Source organism: Mya arenaria, chromosome 17 (assembly GCF_026914265.1).
Source record: "Mya arenaria isolate MELC-2E11 chromosome 17, ASM2691426v1".
NCBI classification, from domain to species: domain Eukaryota; kingdom Metazoa; phylum Mollusca; class Bivalvia; order Myida; family Myidae; genus Mya; species Mya arenaria.
Window position 1 is genome coordinate 34,451,705 of NC_069138.1, and position 20,092 is coordinate 34,471,796.

At 38.2% G+C, this 20,092-nt stretch overlaps 1 protein-coding gene across 2 annotated transcripts in view; it reads left to right on the forward strand.

Annotated features, from left to right (window-relative positions):
- Positions 1–18,142: 18,142 nt before the first annotated feature.
- LOC128224683 (70 kDa neurofilament protein-like) overlaps positions 18,143–20,092 on the forward strand; it is a 35,567-nt gene continuing 33,617 nt past the window's right edge. The window contains exon 1 of one of the 2 annotated variants that reach the window (XM_052934651.1): positions 18,143–18,315. The gene's annotated coding sequence lies outside the window, so the exon portion shown is untranslated. The remainder of the gene's footprint in view (positions 18,316–20,092) is intronic. The other variant, XM_052934652.1, reaches the window with a different exon arrangement.

Below are 20,092 nucleotides of genomic sequence, written 5' to 3' on the forward strand. Positions count from 1 at the left end.
TACTGCAGAGTCGTTGTGCTAATATTTCAATTGGAACTTAAGATACTGTAGAGTCGTTGTGCTAATATTTCAATTTGAACTTAAGATACTGTAGAGTCGTTGTGCTTATATTTCAATTTGAACTTAAGATAATGTATTGTCGTTGTGATATTATTTCAATTTGAACTTAAGATAATGTATTGTCGTTGTGATATTATTTCAATTTCAAATGATTTCAAGACCTGTTAATATTCAACTAAGATACTGTAGTGCAGTTGTGATATTATTTCGATTTAATATGTTTCCAAAACCTTTTAAGTCTCTTAAAATTACCTGAAAAAAATCTGTATTTGCTTCATAAGATATTTTTTGTTCACCAAACAAAATTTACTTGTTTCGTAAGGACATGTTATTATTTCAACATAAAACCGCAGCCGTAACGAATTGTTTATTTTATGTTCGTTTTTTACGATCTGTGAATTTGAGATTCATTATTAAACCACTAACATTTACTTAATAATGTACAACAAGCTTCAAGTGATTTATAACTTTGATACGAGTGGGCGAATTACGAAAATAACATGTTTTGCGGTATTCATCCTTATGATTGCTTCGTAGACTTCACTTGAGTTACGTTGAATAGGTCTGGTATGACTGTCAATAATGACAGTGCCGAATTGTTACGTTGCCAGACGATACATGAATCAATTCAAACCAAGAGAAAAGAACAGTAGATAAACATTTACCTATGGGGTTTGAGCTAAAGATTTATGGAATGGTGCTGCACCCTGTCCTTTCTTGGTAGCACCCTTCTGCTAGGGTGTTTAGCTAAAGAGTTCTGGAATGTTGCTGCACCCTGTCCTTTCTTGGTAGCACCCTTCTGGTAGGGTCTTTAGCTAAAGAGTTCTGGAATGGTGCTGCACCCTGTCCTTTCTTGGTAGCACCCTTCTGCTAGGGTGTTTAGCTAAAGAGTTCTGGAATGTTGCTGCACCCTGTCCTTTCTTGGTAGCACCCTTCTGGTAGGGTCTTTAGCTAAAGAGTTCTGGAATGTTGCTGCACCCTGTACTTTCTTGGTAGCACCCTTCTGGTAGGGTGTCTAGCTAAAGAGTTATGGAATGTTGCTGCATCCTGTCCTTTCTTGGTAGCACCCTTCTGGTAGGGTCTTTAGCTAAAGAGTTCTGGAATGTTGCTGCACCCTGTCCTTTCTTGGAAGCACCCTTCTGCTAGGGTGTCTAGCTAAAGAGTTCTGGAATGTTGCTGCACCCTGTCCTTTCTTGGTAGCACCATTCTGGTAGGGTGTTTAGCTAAAGAGTTCTGGAATGTTGCTGCACCCTGTCCTTTCTTGGTAGCACCCTTCTGGTAGGGTGTTTAGCTAAAGAATTATGGAATGTTGCTGCACCCTGTCCTTTCTTGGTAGCACCCTTCTGCTAGGGTGTTTAGCTAAAGAGTTATGGAATGTTGCTGCACCCTGTCCTTTCTTGGTAGCACCCTTCTGCTAGGGTGTTTAGCTAAAGAGTTCTGGAATGTTGCTACACCCTGTCCTTTCTTGGTAGCACTATTCTGGTAGGGTGTTTAGCTAAAGAGTTCTGGAATGTTGCTGCACCCTGTCCTTTCTTGGAAGTACCCTTCTGCTAGGGTGTCTAGCTAAAGAGTTCTGGAATGTTGCTGCACCCTGTCCTTTCTTGGTAGCACCATTCTGGTAGGGTGTTTAGCTAAAGAGTTCTGAAATGTTGCTGCACCCTGTCCTTTCTTGGTAGCACCCTTCTGGTAGGGTGTTTAGCTAAAGAATTATGGAATGTTGCTGCACCCTGTCATTTCTTGGTAGCACCCTTCTGGTAGGGTGTTTAGCTAAAGAGTTATTGAATGTTGCTGCACCCTGTCCTTTCTTGGTAGCACTATTCTGGTAGGGTGTTTAGCTAAAGAGTTCTGGAATGTTGCTGCACCCTTTCCTTTCTTGGTAGCACCCTTCTGGTAGGGTGTTTAGCTAAACAGTTATGGAATGTTGCTGCATCCTGTCCTTTCTTGGTAGCACCCTTCTGGTAGGGTGTTTAGCTAAACAGTTATGGAATGTTGCTGCACCCTGTCCTTTCTTGGTAGCACCATTCTGGTAGTGTGTTTAGCTAAAGAGTTCTGGAATGTTGCTGCATCCTGTCCTTTCTTGGTAGCACCCTTCTGGTAGGGTCTTTAGCTAAAGAGTTATGGAATGTTGCTGCACCCTGTCCTTTCTTGGTAGCACCCTTCTGGAAGGGTGTCTAGCTAAAGAGTTATGGAATGTTGCTGCACCCTGTCCTTTTTTGGTAGCACCCTTCTGGTAGGGTGTCTAGCTAAAGAGTTCTGGAACGTTGCTGCACCCTGTCCTTTCTTGGTAGTACCCTTCTGGTAGGGTGTTTAGCTAAAGAGTTCTGGAATGTTGCTGCACCCTGTCCTTTCTTGGTAGCACCCTTCTGCTAGGGTGTTTAGCTAAAGAATTATGGAATGTTGCTGCACCCTGTCCTTTCTTGGTAGCACCCTTCTGGTAGGGTGTTTAGCTAAAGAGTTATGGAATGTTGCTGCATCCTGTCCTTTCTTGGTAGCACCATTCTGGTAGTGTGTTTAGCTAAAGAGTTCTGGAATGTTGCTGCATCCTGTCCTTTCTTGGTAGCACCCTTCTGGTAGGGTCTTTAGCTAAAGAGTTATGGAATGTTGCTGCACCCTGTCCTTTCTTGGTATCACCCTTCTGGTAGGGTGTCTAGCTAAAGAGTTATGGAATGTTGCTGCACCCTGTCCTTTCTTGGTAGCACCCTTCTGGTAGGGTGTCTAGCTAAAGAGTTCTGGAATGTTGCTGCACCCTGTCCTTTCTTGGTAGCACCCTTCTGGTAGGGTGTTTATCTAAAGAATTATGGAATGTTGCTGCACCCTGTCCTTTCTTGGTAGTACCCTTCTGGTAGGGTGTTTAGCTAAAGAATTATGGAATGTTGCTGCACCCTGTCCTTTTTTGGTAGCACCCTTCTGGTAGGGTGTCTAGCTAAAGAGTTATGGATTGTTGCTGCACCCTGTCCTTTCTTGGTAGTACCCTTCTGCTAGGGTGTTTAGCTAAAGAGTTATGGAATGTTGCTGCACCCTGTCCTTTCTTGGTAGCACCCTTCTGCTAGGGTGTCTAGCTAAAGAGTTCTGGAATGTTGCTGCACCCTGTCCTTTCTTGGTAGCACCCTTCTGGTAGGGTGTTTAGCTAAAGAGTTATGGAATTTTGCTGCACCCTGTCCTTTCTTGGTAGCACCCTTCTGCTAGGGTGTTTAGCTAAAGAGTTATTGAATGTTGCTGCACCCTGTCTTTTTTTGGTAGCACCCTTCTGGTAGGGTGTTTAGCTAAAGAGTTATTGAATGTTGCTGCACCCTGTCCTTTTTTGGTAGCACCCTTCTGCTAGGGTGTTTAGCTAAAGAGTTATGGAATGTTGCTGCACCCTGTCCTTTTTTGGTAGCACCCTTCTGCTAGGATGTTTGGCTAAAGAGTTCTGGAATGTTGCTGCACCCTGTCCTTTTTTGGTAGTACCCTTCTGCTAGGTTGTCTAGCTAAAGAGTTCTGGAACGTTGCTGCACCCTGTCCTTTCTTAGTAGTACCCTTCTGGAAGGGTGTTTAGCTAAAGAGTTATGGAATGTTGCTGCACCCTGTCCTTTTTTGGTAGCACCCTTCTGCTAGGATGTTTGGCTAAAGAGTTCTGGAATGTTGCTGCACCCTGTCCTTTTTTGGTAGTACCCTTCTGCTAGCGTGTCTAGCTAAAGAGTTCTGGAACGTTGCTGCACCCTGTCCTTTCTTGGTAGTACCCTTCTGGTAGGGTGTTTAGCTAAAGAGTTATGGAACGTTGCTGCACCCTGTCCTTTCTTGGTAGCACCCTTCTGGTAGGGTGTCTAGCTAAAGAGTTCTGGAATGTTGCTGCACCCTGTCCTTTCTTGGTAGCACCCTTCTGCTAGGGTGTCTAGCTAAAGAGTTCTGGAATGTTGCTGCACCCTGTCCTTTCTTGGTAGCACCCTTCTGCTAGGGTGTCTAGCTAAAGAGTTATGGAATGTTGCTGCACCCTGTCCTTTCTTGGTAGCACCCTTCTGCTAGGGTGTTTAGCTAAAGAGTTATGGAATGTTGCTGCACCCTGTCCTTTCTTGGTAGCACCCTTCTGGTAGGGTGTTTAGCTAAAGAGTTATTGAATGTTGCTGCACCCTGTCTTTTTTTTGTAGCACCCTTCTGCTAGGGTGTCTAGCTAAAGAGTTATTGAATGTTGCTGCACCCTGTCCTTTCTTGGTAGCACCCTTCTGGTAGGGTGTTTAGCTAAAGAGTTATGGAATGTTGCTGCACCTTGTCCTTTTTTGGTAGCACCCTTCTGCTAGGGTGTGTAGCTTAAGAGTTCTGGAATGTTGCTGCACCCTGTCCTTTGTTGGTAGTACCCTTCTGCTAGGGTGTCTAGCTAAAGAGTTCTGGAATGTTGCTGCACCCTGTCCTTTGTTGGTAGTACCCTTCTGGTAGGGTGTTTAGCAAAAGAGTGGTGGAATGTTGCTGCACCCTGTCCTTTCTTGGTAGCACCCTTCTGATAGGGTGTCTAACTAAACAGTTATTGAATGTTGCTGCACCCTGTCCTTTTTTGGTAGCACCCTTCTGCTAGGGTGTCTAGCTTAACAGTTATTGAATGTTGCTGCACCCTGTCCTTTCTTGGTAGTACCCTTCTGGTAGGGTGTTTAGCTAAACAGTTATTGAATGTTGCTGCACCCTGCCCTTTCTTAGTAGCACCTTTCTGCTAGGGTATTTAGCTTAAGACTGATGGAAGGGTGCTGCATCCTGTCATTTCTTTGTAGCACCCTTCTGCTATGGGTTTCATTGAGGAGTTATGGAAGTGTGTTGCACCCTGTCATTTCTTGGAAACACCCTTCTGCTAGGGTGTTTAGCTAAAGACTGATGGAAAGGAACTGCATCCTGTCATTTCTTGGTAGCACCCTTCTGCTAGGGTGTTTAGCTAAAGAGTTATGGAATGAAGCTGCGCCCTGTCATTTCTTGGCAGCACCCTTCTACTAGGGGTTTTAGCTGAAAAGTTAAGGAATGGTATTGCACCCTATGCTTCCTGGTAGCACCCTTCTGCTAGGGGGTTTAGCTTAAAAGTTATGGAATGGTGTTGCACCCTGTCATTTCTTGGAAACACCCTTCTGCTAGGGTGTTTAGCTAAAGACTGATGGAAGGGAACTGCATCCTGTCATTTCTTGGCAGTAGCCCTTCTGCTATGGGGTTTTGCTTAAAGGTTATGGAATGGTGCTGCACCCTGTCATTTCTTGGTAGTACCCTTCTTGTAGGGTGTTTAGCTTAAGAGTTCTGGAATGTTGCTGCACCCTGTCCTTTCTTGGTAGTACCCTTCTGGTAGGGTGTCTAGCTAAAGAGTTATGGAATGTTGCTGCGCCCTGTCCTTTCTTGGTAGAACCCTTCTGCTAGGGTGTTTAGCTAAAGAGTTCTGGAATGTTGCTGCACCCTGTCATTGGTTGGTAGTACCCTTCTGGTAGGGTGTTTAGCTAAAGAGTTATGGAATGAAGCTGCACCCTGTCCTTTCTTGGTAGAACCCTTCTGCTAGGGTGTTTAGCTAAAGAGTTATGGAATGTTGCTGCACCCTGTCATTTCTTGGTAGCACCCTTCTGCTAGGGTGTTTAGCTAAAGAGTTATGGAATGAAGCTGCGCCCTGTCCTTTCTTGGTAGAACCCTTCTGCTAGGGTTTAGCTAAAGAGTTATGGAATGTTGCTGCACCCTGTCCTTTCTTGGTAGCACCCTTCTGGTAGGGTGTCTAGCTAAAGAGTTATGGAATGTTGCTGCACCCTCTCATTTCTTGGTAGTACCCTTCTGGAAGGGTGTTAAGCTAAAGAGTTTTGGAATGGCGCGGCGCCCTGTCCTTTCTTGGTAGCACCCTTCTGCGAGGGGTTTCATTGAGCAGAAGTGGAATGGTGCTGCACCCTGTCTTTTCTTTATAGAACATGTCTGCAAGGAGTTTTAGCTTTGGAGCTATGGAATGGTGCTGCGCCCAGTCATTTCTTCGTAGCACCCTTCTGCTAGGGGTTTATATAAAGAGTTAGGGAAGGGTGCTGTACCCTTTAATTCTTGGTAGTAGCCCTTCTGCGATTGTTATCTAAATAAGACGTTTATATTGTATTACAATGTATCGATTGCTTTATAGAAACATTTTGGTAAGGAATTTCGACAAAATGTTCAATAGAATGAAGCAAATGTATTTCGAACAACTTTCGTCCTATAATGTCGAAATAATGTAGAATATGACTGTAAACCTCTGCCAAAATCGAAACATCCTCGGTGGCAAATCAAGTTTTGCGTTTATATGATATCAACCACCCATAGTGTATAATTTACCCACCTTCAGACATAAGGCAAATTTGCCCCGAGGGTAAATTTACACCAGTGTATATCATCTGCGTTGATATGCACATATTTTCCCCTACGGGTATATTTCGTCATATAAATGGAGCATTAGTCCATATCAGTGCCAAGCGGTTAAAGCGTCTTGATCGAAAGTCTGGGGTTACATAAATAGGTGTGGGTACTTAAAACATAATTAGCCATACCAGCGCTCAAACAATTAACCTTTAGTACAAGGTTACACCATTGAGGCGATACAGGTGCCAGTCCATTTCTCAACTGCCAAAAGAGATTATTCAACCAGCCTGTCATTGAAGTTTATTCACGCAGTAGTATTAAAGTTGGCGTCATTGGATTAACATTCTGTGAATTTATTTACGCTCGATAGTACTTGTTTCTAAATTGATAACCTATTTTAAATTATACAAAGAAATGCCAATTTCATCCGACATAAAGTACATATTGGGTGTGGGCTCTTTTATAAGTAATTTTAAAAACAATGCCAGGACAAAACGGGCACAATGCAATATAGGTCTGAAAAGCATATCCTGGCAATGCAGCTAATATATGACCTGCAATGCCAGTGGCATATTTTACCTGATGAGCATCTGGTTCCTTTCACCCTTAATATTAAAACAAACAAATATCATGTACTTAATTATAAGTTTGTTTTTGGTGTTTGTATTTGTGTGATGTTAATATGTTTGTGTATGTGATGTTAATATGTTTGTGTATGTGATGTTAATATGTTTGTGTATGTGATGTTAGTATGTTTGTGTATGTGATGTTAATATCTTTGTGTATGTGATGTTAATATGTTTGTGTATGTGATGTTAATATGTTTGTGTATGTTATGTTAATATGTTTGTGTATGTGATGTTAATATGATTGTGTATGTGATGTTAATATGTTTGTGTATGTTATGTTAATATGTTTGTGTATGTGATGTTAATATGTTTGTGTGTGTGATGTTAATATGTTTGTGTATGTGATGTTAATATGTTTGTGTATGTGATGTTATTATGTTTGTGTATGGGATGTTAATATGTTTGTGTATGTGATGTTAATATGTTTGTGTACATGATGTTAATATGTTTGTGTACGTGATGTTAATATGTTTGTGTACGTGATGTTAATATGTTTGTGTATGTGATGTTAATATGTTTGTGTATGTGATGTTAATATGTTTGTGTATGTGATGTTAGTATGTTTGTGTATGTGATGTTAATATGTTTGTGTGTGTGATGTTAATATGATTGTGTATGTGATGTTAATATGTTTGTGTATGTGATGTTAATATGTTTGTGTATGTGATGTTATTATGTTTGTGTATGGGATGTTAATATGTTTGTGTATGTGATGTTAATATGTTTGTGTACATGATGTTAATATGTTTGTGTACGTGATGTTAATATGTTTGTGTACGTGATGTTAATATGTTTGTGTATGTGATGTTAATATGTTTGTGTATGTGATGTTAATATGTTTGTGTATGTGATGTTAGTATGTTTGTGTATGTGATGTTAATATGTTTGTGTATGTGATGTTAATATGTTTGTGTATGTGATGTTAATATGTTTGTGTATGTGATGTTAATATGTTTGTGTATATAGTTGTTTGTCGTTTGGGCCCTTACATAATGTGGCCCTGGAAAGGGTTTGTTTTTGAAATTTCGACTACTGGGCTTGTCCCTGTATTTTACATTGTATTATTGTATCTAAATAAACATTGAACATATGGCTCTTAGTTTATATATCATTCACATTGACCATGATAGACACATTTAACAGCCTTTATATCATTTACTTTGTCAATTGACATATTATGGCTTGTGCCTTCCGAAACATTGAACATAATTATGGTTTTTAGCCGACATATCATTGACATTGACAATGGACAAATCGTGGCTGGTGTCTTCTTAAACATAGATCAGCATGACTTTAAGCCTATCAAACATTGAACATATGGCTTTTGGCCTATATATCATAGGCATAGACAATATACAAATCATGCGTTGTGTTTAATTAAACATTGAGAATATGGCTTTCAGTTGACAATGACACTGGGCACTTGATAAAGTATACATTATTAAACATTGAGAAATTGTCTCTTAGGCAAAAAAAAAATAATTGTTTGTTTAGGGTAACCTTCCCAAAATTTCTAGGTAGGGTAGGTAGGGATTTTTTTTTTATTTTCAAAATCTGTCGTAAGTTCAGAGTGTTTGTTTGCACATGGCAGTCTTTCCTACATTACTGCCATTGCCTGACTTTGTTTTATCATATAAACAATAATTCTGATTAAAATCTGCATTTATCCGCCCTTCGTAACTCTCTATTCGCTAACAATTGTTTTTTTGCTCAGAAACGGAAAAAAATAGTTAGGGTCGGCGCATTTTTATAGGTAGGGTCGGGTTACCCGAAACAGACATATTTTTTTAGGCCTTATAATTCATATAACCATAACAATTAATAATTGACACATAATGAATTGCATCTTATTAAAAACAAAAATAATGGCTCTTTGCTCATATGACATTAACGAATGACAAAAGAAACATCATGAGTTTTATCTTATAAAACTTCTATTTACAGCTATTCTACAGCGTATACTTTTGCCACTTTTGAAACAACATTTATTGAAGTTAACACATCAGTAGAACTTTTTTTGCTTTGCATGCATACACACCATTGATGATACAAATTGGAATATCACGCTTATATATTATGTACAAAACATTGTCAGCAGAAAACCATGCCTTGTATGGTATACATCGTTAAATGGCAAAATAACGAGCATGTCTGATGCATTATTAATTATTGACACTGGCAATATAGAATATTAACCATGTATAACATTTGTAATGATCTTTAGACATGTTCGTTTACAAGTGTAATACAGTCAAAACTCGCTATGTTAAAGTCGATTAGACGTCGGGTAATACTTCGAGATAACGAACATTCTAAATAACCGAAGTACAAAAAGTGCAAAAGTTAACATAAAAAAGTCGAAAATTTTTCGACATAACTAGATCATCGAGATAACAGAGTTTGACATAACGAGTTTCAACTGCATCTTACATTTTTTCGAAAATATGGGCAACGTTGCATTGCTATCGTGTCATTATTTTGAACTACATTTTTATGTATAATAAATGCTATGATATATACTAAAAGTAAACACAATGAAGACCTTGTTAAAAGGTCATAAGGTGACCGGTGTTTATATGTTGTGTAACCTGGTGGCATATAAACAGCACTTATTGTTATTGTATCATAGTAAAGATGGCGCTTGTTTTCATTCATGTAATACCTTACATTTTGTTTCTTCACTCGGATAAGGTTTGTTTTCAATTCGTTAGTGTAGGTTATAACTTTTAACCTAACAATGGCAGAGGAATGCAGAAAACATACGAGCAATATGTAGTAGGACCTCAACACTTTAGATTGGTCATTTGCACTTATAAATAAAACTTCTGCTTTAGTACCCATTCATTTAATGGATATCAATATTCACGTTTACAAAATAAATGCAGTTACATGCCGCAAATTAAAACATGTATAACCAATTAACTCAATTAACAATTAATTTAAAGAAAAGAAATGCTCATGGGATACACAATACACATTCCTATCGATCTATCCAGCAAGCAATGCCATTACATTTACTTTACAACATCTAGTTTATATTTGGTAAAGAACCATGCCAGAAATAGATCCCATTGGATATAAAGTTTTCATATTAAATTAGGCTGAGTAGTGAGGAAATGGTACTCAAAAATGCAGCTTATCAATTATTTCTTTGGATTAAACCTGTTGGTTTCACTGCCCGTAACAATCCAGTAATACTTTACCACTAGACCATTCTCACCCGTGTGGGGATTGAATACACAACCTCTTGGGTGAGAGGAGGATACCTATTCAACTAGACCACTCTCACCTTGGTGGTGATTGACCCCACAATCTATTGGATGAGAGGCGGATACCGTTACGACTAGACTACTCTCACCTTAGTAGGGATTGAATATACAACCTCTTATGTGAGAGGCGGACACCTATACCACTAGACCACTCTCACCTTGGTGGGGATTGAACTTACAACTTATTGCGTGCGAAGCGGACACCTTTACAACTAGACCACTCTCACTTTGGTGGGGATCAAATCCACAACCTCTTAGGCGAGAGGCGGACACCTGTACCACGAGACCACTCTCAGTCTGGTGGGGCTCAAACATACAACCTCTTTGGCGAAAGGCGGATACCTGTACCACAAGACCTCTCTCACCTTGATGGGATCAAATTCACAACCTCTTGGTTGAGAGATGGACACATTAACCACAAGACCACTTTCATCCTCGAACTGCTTGGAACTGTTCATTTACTGTAATGCTATGTGCAATAAAAGAAATCAATACCCCCCAAGAAACGGCTTAAGCGATATTTCATATTCAAGAATCGTTAAGGCATCGCAAATACTTCCTACATCTAAACTAACACGCACATAGGCTATTAAGGCGACCGACACATAAATACGCTATATTTGATAACTTCATTTTCCATACTGTAAAATTTTGATGTGGATTGACCCATTAGTATCATGGTATCATTTGCAAGGTGCTTGCTTGCTGATTATTAATATGTCAAATCAATAACAACAACAACAACAACAACAACATATAATACATGTTGAATATTTGCTCCTCTTTTCAACTGAATTCGGGCATAGATTATATATTATGCAATATTCGAAGATAAAAAAAACAACATTTTTGTTATTCTATTTTCAGTAAAATATTTACAATTTAATTTTCTACACAGAATAATATTTAATGTTTCTTCATATATCTACATGTTCTCCCATTGAAATGATACTAACGTTATATGGGGTCATCAGGCATAAAAAATATACTAGTTGTGGGTAGGATGCCTTAAAGCCGCACTCTCACTGATTAACCGTTTTAACAACTCTATTTTTGTCTTGGAATGAACCAATTTTGGCATACTTATCTTAAAACCAGTGATATAAGGCTGCTGACAAAAGACCACACTGCAGTTTTTCATATTTAGTATACGTGCGAAAATCAATGAGTTATGGCTAAAAGCGTTACTAAGCGTAAAACATGCATAAAACATACATTTTTGATCATAGATATGAACACCTGCGTTCTGAATTTTGCCAGCAGTCTTATACCACTGGTTTCCATGCATTTCCGCAAAATTTGGCTCGTTCCAAGACAAAAAAGTTGTCAAAACGTTCAATCTATGAGAGTGCAGCTTTAAAACCCAATGAAACTAATTGATTGCCTAAAACAAGAAATATCTCAATGAAATGTCTGTACTTGCATCAAAAGAAGCAGCAATACTCCACCCCCCCCCCCCCCCCCCCCCCCCCGCCCGACAACAGTATAAAGCATTGTGTGTCAGATCATATCATTCGAGATCCATTCTAGGAAAAAAAACTTCAGCAAAGCCAGAAAATATGGATGCGTAGTCTCTTGGGTCCATTATCAAACAAAAACATCCATAGCGGCGTATATCTCCCTGGTGACATCCCTGATAGAAAACATCACCGAATTGGCAACATCTACATTACAGATGCAGTCATTTTCCCAATAACCAGGACGAGCAATCAATAGGCTAGCTTTTGATACAGGGTTATCTTCTGTTGCTCAACACGCATGTAATCTGTCCTGCATTTTAGGGTTGTAAATCTACAGACAGTTCCAGAAAAATAACATTTACTCGAATCTATATTTGAAATGGCATTTATGACAGGAAACAGGTCCTTTATTCATAAAGCATCTAGTCATTTCCTAAATTAAGTCTCTTTTATTTAATTTCTTTCAGGGAACGTTGCCATTTCGGTAATGAGGGCTGTTTTTTTTACAGTAGTCTGAAATGATAAGTGATGTCCCATCCATCCATCTTGTTTCGAGTATAACATACATCGCAGACAGAGATATCGATCCAGGCCCTGGCCAGTGTACATCGTATGTCTGTGGCGGCATCCATATGTACGTAGCTTGGCCAGGCATAATGTGGTTAGAGAAAGTCTCACCATGTGGTCATCGTCTGCGTAATTTTGCAACAGTTAACCCGTCGTCTGATAATAAATATTTCATGTTTTGCAACCGATTACAAAAAATATCATAACAATTGTAGAATGGATATGTATAATGAAAATGCGTTATAATATCCATGCAGTTGCATAATAAATAAGCATTCATTGCATGTCACTTTGCATGCTACAAAACAAAATTAAGTAAAGCCTGAGTCCCGTTATTCGATTTGCAATTTCAATCTGGATAAAAACCATGCTCAGGCTACGCCTTGGTAGACCTCTGCCACTGCGCATCTGCATAATTTACACTCAATGCTGTCACAAGCCGTCATTAGAAGATGTTATCTCACTTGTTAAAACGGGCGAAACAGAACATTCTGTCAGGGTTTCTCTTGTTTTACAATCCAACATTGTTAGATGAGGTACATATACTGTAGCGGAATGTTGCACTTTTTAATGTTTTCGTTTCAATAATCCTTTGCAAAACAAAGTAGTGCATACAGAAACAAAAAAAAACTATAAAATTATTTCGTAATGCATCAGTCAATTGTAACCACTGCCCCCCCCCCCCCCCCCAGGTCCGGGGGATAGCGGGAAAAATGGGTCATGTTTTTACCTTTCAGGTGGCCCCGCAGTGCCGGGTGAATGCGGTGGTTTTGTCTTCGTGCCAAAAATATCGGGGAATGTTCCTAACCTAGGGTCCCTGGGGTGCGAGCGCATTTGGCGGGGATTTTACCAGCAGTTCGTTCCCGAAGGGCGGGGACTTTACCCGGGCTTAGCTAGACCGCAAGTCAAAGTCCCCTGCTACTCCCCGGACCTGGGATGGCCTTGGTTACAATTGACTGGTGCATAATACTAGTCATTAACTTTTTGTTTATGCAAACTTTAATGATCACGTACAATGTTGCCTTCTTCATTGAAATACAAAGGTAAGTCGTAAATTATCTCGACTCCTTTTGAAAAGACACACGCCGTTGAATGAAGGTTGTTGAAAGGTGTTTTTTGTACGCAAAAACATTTGTTTTGTTTTCTAAACATTTGCATTGTTATCTATCAATGTAACCACTGTATATCTTACAATCATCAATTGACAAAACAGGACGAAAATGCATGAAAACATGACAGAACACAAAGGTGCATACTAGTATACAGTCAATTGGGACGGACGAAATATGTACATTCTTGCAACCATTGTAAAACACATGCTATTGCAACCATTGTTAAACAAAGATGTATATTTTATGCAACATCGGTTTAAAGGTACAGCAAGGACGCGCCTTCATGCTACATTTCCCTTACAATTTGAATTCATATTTATAAAGCAACTGCCTGACTATAATGTCAGATGCTTGTTAATTCTAGAATTGTTCGACAATAAGGATGCGTATTTATTCTACAATTGTTTAACACTAACATTGCAAACACGTTAACTCCTTCAAATGCCTGACAACGAAGATGTATATTCCTACTACGATTGCCTGACAACGAGGATGTATATTCCTTCTACGATTACCTGGCAACGAGGATGTATATTCCTTCTACGATTACCTGGCAACGAGGATGTATATTCCTTCTACGATTGCCTGACAACGAGGATGTATATTCCTTCTACGATTGCCTGACAACGAGGATGTATATTCCTTCTACGATTGCCTGACAACGAGGATGTATATTCCTTCTACGATTGCCTGACAACGAGATGTATATTCCTTCTACGATTGCCTGACAACGAGGATGTATATTCCTTCTACGATTGCCTGACAACGAGGATGTATATTCCTTCTACGATTGCATGACAACGAGATGTATATTCCTTTTACTATTGCCTGGCAACGAAAATGTATTTTTTCATCTACTATTGCCTGGTAACGAGAAAGTATATTCCTTCTACTATTGCCTGACAACGAGGATATTTATTCCTTCTACTTTTGCCAGACAACGAAGTTGTAAACCCCTTCTCCTATTGCCTGACAACGAGGATGTATATTCCTTCTACTATTGCCTGACAACGAGGTTGTATACCCCTTCTCCTATTGCCTGACATCGAGGATGTATATTCCTTTTACTATTGCATGACAACGAGGTTGTATACTCCTTCTCCTATTGCCTGACAACGAGGATGTATATTCCTTCTACTATTGCCTGGCAACGAGGATGTATATTCCTTTTACTATTGCATGACAACGAGGTTGTATACCCCTTCTCCTATTGCCTGACAACGAGGATGTATATTCCTTCTACTATTGCCTGACAACGAGGTTGTATACTCCTTCTCCTATTGCCTGACATCGAGGATGTATATTCCTTTTACTATTGCATGACAACGAGGATGCATACTTACTCCATACTTGATTGACAAAGAGGGTGTATATTCACCACACAAAGTCTTGACATTTAGGATGTACAACTATCATAAAACTGCAATTTCAGCCTAGCATAGCGTGACATCACATCTGCATATTCATTTTGCAATTGCTTGACAACGAGAATACAATACATTCCACAGTAGCATGCCTTGGGGAATACAAATTCGTTCTACAATTGTTTATCAACAGAAATTCAATAACTTCTATAATTGCTTGACACCAAAGATGCATTTCCGTTTTATAATTCCCTTACAACAAGAATACAATACAATTCAAGGTGCATCCTCACAGATTGATCGTTTAGACAACTTTTTTTGTGTGTTTTTGTCTTTGAATGAGCCTTTTTTGCGTAAATCTCTGGAAACCAGTGATACAAGACTGCTGACAAAATCAAATAGAAGTTTATAATTTTTACATTCAATAATGTTATGTCTTAAAACGTTACCAACGCTTTAAGAAAAATGAAATTTTCGGCAGTTTACCAAACAATTAAGCTATGTTCTGTTGTGAGTTATCTTTTATGACTGAATTAAAAACATGGAGACAAGTTTGTTATAAAAAGGGCAAAACTGACAATCTGTGAGAGTGAAGCTTTAACAGAGCGTCATGCGTTTTATTACACGGATCTTTTATACCGTGTAGATAATACTTATATTAAAGTACAACTGGCCAGCAGGGCGCTGCTTTAGACAACAGATGGCGCCGTTATAGATCGGGATTAAGATGGCGGATCCTTTTTAAGTGAGTGATTAAATATAATGGATGAAAGGCACAGTCGACTACGGTCAATATTACGCCACATCTTATACTGTTATGTCGTTAATATGCTTTTATTATTGACGGTTATAGTAAATTTTGCACTAGCCCACAGTCCAGCAGTTCCTTTAGCCATGCAGTATTAGCCATATGTTTTTTTTAATCTGACAACAGTATAAAATCTTGTTAGAAAAAGAGGGTAAATTAGGATATAATTTTACCTTTGTTTTTCCAAGTATAATTGTATTTTACTTAATTTGTCATAGCGGGCATGTCTAAACTTTCACAATTAATGACCTAAAAGGACTGGGACTACAGTCTAATCCCGTTAGCTCGAACTCGCTTGGCTCGATATCCTGGGTACTTCGAGCTTGATGCAAAAGACCGATTTTTTTCTACTGAACTTAACATTTCCTGCTTGGCTCGAATTTCTCGATGCTCGATGGATATCCGCCGGTACCTGGGAGTTCGAGCCAACAGGGTTCGACTGTATTAGAATTAAAGTCCCAGAGGAGGGCCAGATATTTTAATGGCATCTCAAAAAGAGAACATTGCTATTGATTTGCCAAAACCTCGTTCATTTATCACAGTAGAAAACGCCTACCTAGATACTTATAATGACGCCTTAAGATTTGTTTGGTAAAATAAATTACATTAAAATGAAATGTGGTGAATTAAATTTCGTTCCGCTAGTGGGCGTATGGTGCACTTTTTGAAAGATTACATGATAAATGCTCTACATAGGCTTTGTATATTAGTTCGTAACTAATTTGCATGAATTAGTAACACATTTGCCACCTCTGAGCCTAACGTTATGAAATGTGCCATGGTTATCATTTTATTTTGATAGTTTGATAAAATATATAAGGGAAAAGGTGTTGTTGTGATATGGGTGTCCGCCTCTCACCAAATATAGTATGGGTTCGATCCCCACCAGATTGATAGTGAACTATTGGTATGGATGTCTGCCTCTTATCCAAGATGTTGTGGGTTCGATCCCAACCAGGATGTGAGTGGTCTAGTGGTATAGGTGTCCGCCTCTAACCAATTATATTATGGGTTAGAACCCCACCAGGCCGAAAGTGGTGTAGTGGTATGAGTTTCCCCCTTTAACCAATGGCATTGTGGGTTCGATCCCCACCAGGGTGAGAGTGGTCTAGTGGTATAGGTGTCCGCCTCTCACATATTATATTATGGATACGATCCAGAACTGTACCTTCTCGTTGGCTCTCGAAAAATGACACTCTTTTTGTTTTTGCTCAGGAAACGAAAGAGTTTCATATAAGCGCACAGATGTCTGCACAATAAAGCTTATGTAAATAAGTATACATTTAGTATGTCTATACATTTCATTCAACTAGTTTGCACGCATTTGTACATTTGTATTAACATGTAAATCACTAACGGACACAGGGGTGGGATCCCCCCGCCCCCCACCACCACCACCCGCCCTAAATCGTCCAAGTTTACTTTTACTTTATATTTACAAGTCAATATCGGGGGAAATGGTTATACAATACGCTCAAAAATACACCATTTCTGAATATAAATTTTAAAATTCACGGGGGAGTTGCCTACGAACCCCCTTTGCGAACATTCAAAACTTTTTACAATTTCGGTTCTGAGGAAGTTGCGAATGTCAAAAGGTCGTGCCCATAAATTACGCCCCCCTCTAAAGTCAAATACTGGATCCGCCCCTGTATATGGTCTACTTGTATATAGATGGTCTTTTATAAGTGTCAGATTTAAGAAGTTACGTGAAAAGAAGCCCTGCTAAAGGTGGGTGTAGATATTTGCATATATATTGACAGCTTCTCAATTTAATGTTCGACCTATAATGTCCTTAAATGCAAAACCTGGATGCTTTTTAAAAGTAGAATATAAATTTATATGCAAATTCAATATCAATCATCCTCAGGTTAAATGAATCAAGTCAACCAATATTGAAAGTCATAATACCTTAAAGCATGTTATTAAAATGAGTTTCACCTTTAACATTAAATTCACAGGAGTATATAGATAATACCTAACAAAAGTTTCACACCAATTTCCATTCATTCTTCGAGATCATTGTTCGTTGTTTGTTCAGAAGTTCCCTGTTAAGTAATTTAATGTGGCTGTCTTCATATTCGTTTGCAGATCAGATCAAGATACGCTCCGTGACTATTGTACAAGAGTGAACCATAACGCTTTCACATGTACATGTATAGGCAATATATTTTATCAAGATACAAGCAAATATAGATTTCTCCTTTAATAAATATCGGACTTAAACTTATCCAAAACTTGTATCGATTTCCATTCAAAGAGTGAAATCGGATAAAATATCACAATTTAATCTGCATATCTTATGTGTATTTTGACTATTTTTTGAAGGAATTTTAATGATTTAGCGCATTTAAGGTAGGATTTGTATTTTCGGTCCTCTTAAGCAGATTCAAGAGTGTTTTTGATTAACCAAAATTGTGCGCAAACACGTTGAACCGGTTTTAAGTAATAAATGGTAAACTATTAGCTATTGCAGCGGCTTTAACCAATCACATCGCTCGTCTCTCCACGGCTTGCTGCACAGAAGCAAATTTACCTTTTAAAGTAAAATATCAAGCGAGACGCGTCAGCACTATCGTGGCCAGCGTTGTAGAGACCCGAGCTGAGTAAGCGCGCATTGATTCTGGGTTGAGAGAGCGTCGTTTGCACGGAAAAAAGTGCATTTCTGCAGTTTTGGAATAAAGTATATCGGGAATATATATTGTTTCGGGAATTTATTCGTTATTGTCCCAAATAAAAGGTAAATATATTTATATATATATATTTTGAAAATTAATTGATCAATTGTTGTTGTTTTTGTTAAAAGGTTTAACATTTATTTATTGTATTTGTTGGTTATTAAATATACAAAATAATCTTGATCAATATTTAACGAGAAAGGTAAAAATACGTATACTTAATTGACCATTCATAAAGGACCATCAGCATTAATAATTTAAAAACAATATTCATATAAGTTCACTTCTTTGTATTGCGTTTGATTATTTCTTTTAAGTAAAGTTAATCTTGCCTTAAGTAATGAATATTTTGTCCAGTTCTTATCGCGTCGGCAATTTAAACCTAATTTTGCACGGCAGTGTTTGCATAAAATTATTGTAATGTGCAAATGTAAATAAAGAATGAAATTAGCGTCCAATTAATCTTGGGTACCAAAATATAAATCTTGTTTCTTTCCTGACAAGCGAAATATGTCTGTCTCCTTTAATGTCAGTTTTGAAATAGCTAATGGAATTTAAGTCTGGTTTGTATTAAATTAGTTGCGTTCAAATATGATAAGTTTGGTTACTTTACGAATCTTATTGATACAAAAAAAATCATAAATGTTAAAAAATACATAGACCTTAAGGAAAAAACAAACAACTAACGATGTTTTTTGTATAAATCTGAGTGCCTTACATGTACACATTTTACAATTGTATAATCGGAATATAATTCAATGTTTCTGTTCGATTAATTAATATCAGTACCCCCATAAATAATATACATAATCATTAGTGTCATCATAACACAGAATAATCACATTGTTTTATTTTGTTGATGTAATAAATGTAACTTCAAGGCGAGGTCGAACTAGTGAGGATAGCCACACGTTGCGTTTACGTAATTATCAATAATTTCAGCTGACGTGGCACATAACGTCAAGGACGTTCAAGGATTTTTAATTTTTATTTATAGAACCCCGCTTAACAACTTTTGCATTAAGTTTAATGTCGTGATCAGTCAAATACAAAATTCACTTCATTTGCATATGTACGTGTTTAATAATCCATAATAGCCCATCTGATGAATTGAGCTCACTTAAAAGGCCTTTTTAAGTATTCATCAGTTGAATGAACCGCGGTGTCTTTCAAAGGCTTCTGGATGCTACATCATTATTAAATGTTAGGAGAAAAAAGTCATTAGTCAGGAGTTAGTGTGTGTTTTTTACAAAACATTTACTGTATGCATATATCAATATACACTGGAATTGAAACTACATCTTGTCTTAAAGCTGCACTCTCACAGTTTGAACGTTTTGCCAACTTTTTTTTTATTTTTTGTCTTAGAATGATGAATTTTTTTGCGAAAATATCTGCAAACCATCTCTGATAAAAGACTGCTGACAAAAGATAAGATCGCAGCTTTTCATATTTCCGTCCCAAAATAGATGTTTTATGCATTTTTTCTTTAACTGTTAATAACGGTTTAAGCCATAAAACATTTAATTTGGAATGGAAATATGAAAATCTGCGATGTGATATTTTGTCAGCAGTCTTTCATCAAATCGCTTATTCCAAGACAAAAAATTAAAAAGTTGGAAAAACGGTAAATCTGTGAGCGTGCAGCTTTAATCCATGACATAATACTCTTTGGATTTGTATTGACTGTTTCAAGGAATAACATAGAATTGTTATACAAAGCATATAGCAAATAAACACTTATTCGTGTAAAAGCATGGAAAGGGTAATTTCTGTTTTGCTCGAAGTTGCATAAGCCGGACGTTTTCGTTCGGTTAATGCGAGTTCGAGGCAACGGGT